Source organism: Arachis hypogaea, chromosome 11 (assembly GCF_003086295.3).
Source record: "Arachis hypogaea cultivar Tifrunner chromosome 11, arahy.Tifrunner.gnm2.J5K5, whole genome shotgun sequence".
In the NCBI taxonomy this organism is placed as follows: Eukaryota; Viridiplantae; Streptophyta; class Magnoliopsida; order Fabales; family Fabaceae; genus Arachis; species Arachis hypogaea.
Window position 1 is genome coordinate 110948130 of NC_092046.1, and position 5219 is coordinate 110953348.

The window sequence follows — 5219 nt, forward strand, 5'->3', positions numbered from 1 at the left end:
TGTTCCTGATCACCTTCTGCTTCTACATTCACTCCTTCTTGGGTTGCTGATGAGGTGGTGATTGCTACTACTTGGTTCCTCTCCATCTTCTTGGTAAGATCAGCCAGCTGCTTGGTGATCATCTTGTTTTGGGCCAGTAGTGCATCCACGTTGTTTAGCTCCATCACTCCTCTAGTGTTGCCTCTTTCAGGAACCTAGAAGTAGTCATTCTCAGCTACAGTCTCAATGACATCTATGGCTTCTTCAATGGTCTTCTTTTTTTTTTCAGAGATCCCCCAGATGAGTGGTCTACTGCCTTCTTTGATTCATAAGAAAGACCTTCATCGAAAATGTGTAACTGCACCTATTCATTGAACATATCTGGCGGGCACATTCTTTTCAAGTCCTTAAACCTCTCCCATGCTTCATAGAGAGTTTCACCATCTTGTTGCCTGAAGGTTTGTACCTCAGCTCTCAACCTGTTGATTCTTTGAGGAGGATAGAATCTCGCCAAGAATTTGTTCACCACATCTTCCCAGGTTGTTAAACTCTCCTTCGGGAAGGATTCCATCCATTTAGATGCTTTGTCCTTGAGTGAGAAGGGAAACAGAAGTAGTCTATAGGTGTCAGGATGAACACCATTAGACTTTACAGTATCACATATCCTCAGGAATATGGTGAGATGTTGATTGGGATCTTCTTGGACACTTCCTCTAAATGAACAGTTGTTCTGAACAAGATTGATGAGCTGTGGCTTTAGTTCAAAGTTATTGGCACGTATAGTTGGCTTTTGGATGCTACTTCCACAATTTCCTGGGTTTGGATTTATGTAGGATCCCAGAACTCTTCTCTCTTACCCAGCATGATGCACTGGACCTTCTCTGCCATGGTTGTAAGCTTTTTCTTCATGATGGTTCTCCATATTCTCATCCATGTCTGGTTCAAAGTAGTCTTCCTCTTCCTCAGCACCAACAACTCTCTTTCCTCTTGCTTCCCTTCTTAATCTAAGGAAGGTCCTCTCAGGTTCAGAATCAAAAGAAGTTGAAGCCCCACTTCTTCTACTTGTCATACAACCAACAAGGCCAAAGCAAAAGGGAGATGGAGAGTATTCTTGTTAAAAATGCTGTTAGTGTGAGTGATGCAATATATCAAACAGTTAGTGGATTAGTGAACTAAATTGTAACAAATAAGAGAACACCACAAACAGGTAGGGGTAACGGGAAGAAAATAATTAAAACTTAAAGTGAATCAATTAAACAGAAATTAAATCAAACAAAAGAAAAATGCTCAATCTAGTTATCCACCAATTTAATCATTGTTGATACAAAATCAATACCCGGCAACGACGCCATAAACTTGATGTACGAAAACTTGTCTCTCAACAAATTTCCCTCGGCAAGTATACCGAATTGTCATCAAGTAAAAACTCACAATAGAGTGAGGTCGAATCCCAGAGGGATTGACTGGTCAAGCAACTTTAATTGGAGGAATGTTCTAGTTGAGCTAAGCAGAATTTGATTGGAGAATTGCAGGAAATTAACTGGCGGAAAAGTAAATGGCAGAAAGTGTAATTACTGGAAATAAAGAACTGAATGTAAATAACGGAAAGTAAATTGCAGAATCTTAAATGGGGAATGGGGAAGAGGAACATAGAAGTAAATGGCAGAAAGTAAAGAGAATGGGTAAGATCAGAAATGGGGGATTCATTGGGCTTAGGAGATGTTGTATTCTCCGGATCAAGTTCATTCTCATCTCTTCCTCAATCAATGCATTCATTGATCTCCTTGGCAATCTTAAGTGATTGGATTCCAATTCCTTGGTAACCCAATCTCTCAAATCTTGATCAATAGCCATTTCCTTGGTCTAATTGCTCATGAGAAGAGATAAAGTATGGTCACTGATTATACCACATGTATTCCCAAATCAAAGTATTGGTAGGATTATATGTCACCATATCAACCCAAACCCCAATTTGGTCCAACATGAGAAAGCATTTCTAGCATGATCTTTTCATTCCTCTTCCAAGGTCCGAAGAGATCCAAGTATGAATAGCTTCTTTTCCAAGATAACTACCCAATAGGATGAATATTGAAAGCTTTCTAGTAAAATCAAGAGAAAAGAAAGAAGAAGAATATTGAAAACTATTATTGATCCATCAAATTACAACAGAGCTCCCTAACCCAATGAAAGGGGTTTAGTTGTTCATAGCTCTGGGAATGGAAAGCGTAATTGTAAAGTACATTATGAAAACTAAAACTAGGAGTTGCAGAGAAAGTAAAGTATACAGAGTGTAGTTCTCCAAAATGCCAAAAGCTCCCTTACTAGTTCAAAACTACTCCTATATATACTACTCTTCTAACCTTCTAGTTAGCTCTTCAAGTTTTGGATATGGGCCTTTGGATCTTAAGTTGAAGTAGTTGCAGTCTTTTCAGTAGGCTCAGCTTTGCTTGCAGAGACAATGTGAGTTAGGCATGGACGTTAGTTAGGACGTTAGTGGTGTTAACGTTAAGTGAAAATGTGTGTTCGAGAATGTTAGTGATGATCACCTTTTTCACTAACGTTCCTAACCCAAGATGGTCCATGTTAACTTCAACGTTAGTGGCACTTACGTGACCACTAATGTTTCCTCTTGGTACTTCGCAAACGTTATTGGCATTCACCTTTTCCAATAATGTTTGCTTGTTGCCTTTCCTTCTTACGTTAGAGTCCACGTTAGTATAGCTAACGTGACCCCTAACGTGGGCATGCCTCAGCTTCGAGAGCGATAGTGACACTTACCTTTGTCACTAATTTTCCAAACGTCCCTTCTCACGTTAGTGCATCACGTTAATTGTATTAACGTGGCCACTAACGTGGTTGTGATTGCCATCTCCAACGTTAGTGACAAAGGTGAGTGTCACTAACGTTGGCTCATCATTTCTTTCCTCCATGTTAGCTTCCACGTTAATGTAGTTAACGTGGCAACTAACGTGGCTAATAGTGGCTTGGTCCAACATTAGTGACAAAGGTGAGTGTCACTAACGTTGGCACTTCTTTGTTCCTTCCACGTTAGAGTTCACATTAATGTAATTAACGTGACTCTTAACGTGGCTAAGTGTGCCCCTTTTTCCAACGTTAGTAGTATTCACTTTTACCACTAACGTTGGAGCTTTACTTCTCTTCCACATTAGCTTCCACGTTAATTTAGTTAACGTGGCAACTAACGTGGGCTATGATAGCTCACGAAGGCATTATTGGCGATCACTTTTCTCATTAACGTTGCAAGCTAGCTCCCATTCCACGTTAATGGTCAAGTTAGTTAGACTGACGTGGCTATTAACGTGGCATCTTCCTTGCTTCCTTTATCCTGAAATAAAGCAAGTAAAGTGCATCAAAGCTAGATTCTAACTCATGAGATCATGCATCATCCACTTTATCATTCAATTCATGCATAATTCTCATAAAATCATATAAAATTCACAATGTTTGCTTGAATCAAGATGTAAGTGATTATCTACCCAAAACTTGCTTATTAACTAAGAAAATGCATGAAACTACCCTAAAACAGTAAAGAAAAGGTCAGTGAAACTGGCCAAAATGCCCTGGCATTAGTCTTTGATTCTGATTGTCTGCATGCTTTTGAAACTCTGAAAGCAAACCTTACCTCTGCTCCCATTATAGCTCCCTCTGACTAGGATTTACCATTTGAGTTGATGTGTGATGCCAGTGACTTTGCTATAGGAGCTGTTTTAGGACAGAGGCATAGTAAGCTTGTACATGTCATTTACTTTGCCAGTCGTGTGTTAAATGATGCCCAAAAGAATTACACAACTACAGAAAAGGAATTATTAGCTGTTGTGTATGCTATCGATAAGTTTAGGTTATATTTACCTGGTTCTAAGGTCATTGTTTACGCTAACCATGCTGCTTTGAAGTACCTTCTAACTAAGCAGGATTCTAAACCAAGATTAATCAGATGGGTGTTGCTCCTTCAGGAGTTTGATATTGAGATAAAAGACAGGAAAGGGTCAGAAAATCAAGTAGCTGACCATCTCTCCAGAATTGAGCCTGAAGCAGGAGTACAACCACCCACAGTTGTGACTAAGACATTTCCGGATGAGCAATTGTTCTTCATTCAGCAGGCTCCATGGTTTGCAGACATTGCAAATTATAAGGCCATGAATTTTATTCCAAGGGAGTACAGTAGGCAACAAGTGAAGAAGCTATTGACTGATGCAAAGTACTACATTTGGGAGGAACCATACCTTTTTAAAAGGTGTTCAGATGGTATCATCCGGAGATGTGTCCCAGATGAAGAAAAATAGCATATTCTTTGGCATTGTCATGGTTCTGATTATGGAGGCCACTTTGGTAGTGAAAGGACAGCTACAAAGGTCCTTCAGAGTGGGTTTTACTCGCCGACTCACTTCAGAGACTCAAGAGCATTTGTGAAGCACTGTGACAGAGGTGAAAAAGCCACCAATCTCTTTGCCAACCATGAAATGCCACAGCAGGAGATTCTTGAGGTTAAGTTGTTTGATGTGTGGGGTATTGATTTCATGAGACTTTTCCCACCCTCACATTCAAACAACCATATTCTAGTGGCAATTGATTATGTGTCCAAGTGGGTGGAAGTTGTGGCTCTACCCACCAATGATGCCAAGGTGGTAATGAGCTTTCTTCAGAGATATATCTTTAGCCGGTTTGGTGTCCCAAGGACACTCATTAGTGATGGAGGAAGTCACTTCTGTAACAGACAGCTGGACTCCCTTTTGCAGAGATATGGGGTCCACCATAAAGTAGCAACCCCCTATCACCCTCAGACAAGTGGACAGGTTGAAGTTTCCAACAGGGAACTTAAGAGTATTCTAGAGAAAACCGTCAGTGTTTCAAGAATGGACTGGTCTAGGAAGCTTGATGATGCTCTCTGGGCATACCGAACAGCTTACAAGACTCCTATTGGCATGTCCCCTTATTAGTTGGTCTATGGCAAAGCTTGTCACTTGCTAGTTGAGTTGGAGCATAAAGCTTACTAGGCAATCCAGTATCTGAATCTTGATTCAGAAGCTGCAGGAATCAAGCGAATGCTTTAGTTGAATGAGCTTGATGAATTCAGATATTCAGCCTATGTGAATGCTAAGATCTATAAGGAGAGAACCAAGTTACTGCATGATAAGAAGACTGCCGTCAGAGTCTTTGAGCCAGGACAGAGAGTGCTTCTATATAATCCAAGGCTCAAACTCTTTCCAGGGAAGCTGAAA

General features: G+C 40.4%; 1 non-coding gene across 1 annotated transcript; it reads left to right on the forward strand.

Annotated features, from left to right (window-relative positions):
• The first annotated feature begins 353 nt into the window (after positions 1–353).
• Positions 354–460, forward strand: LOC112725212 (small nucleolar RNA R71). The gene has a single exon (XR_003164335.1). It is a non-coding gene; the product is annotated as a small nucleolar RNA R71 (small nucleolar RNA).
• Positions 461–5219: the final 4759 nt, after the last annotated feature.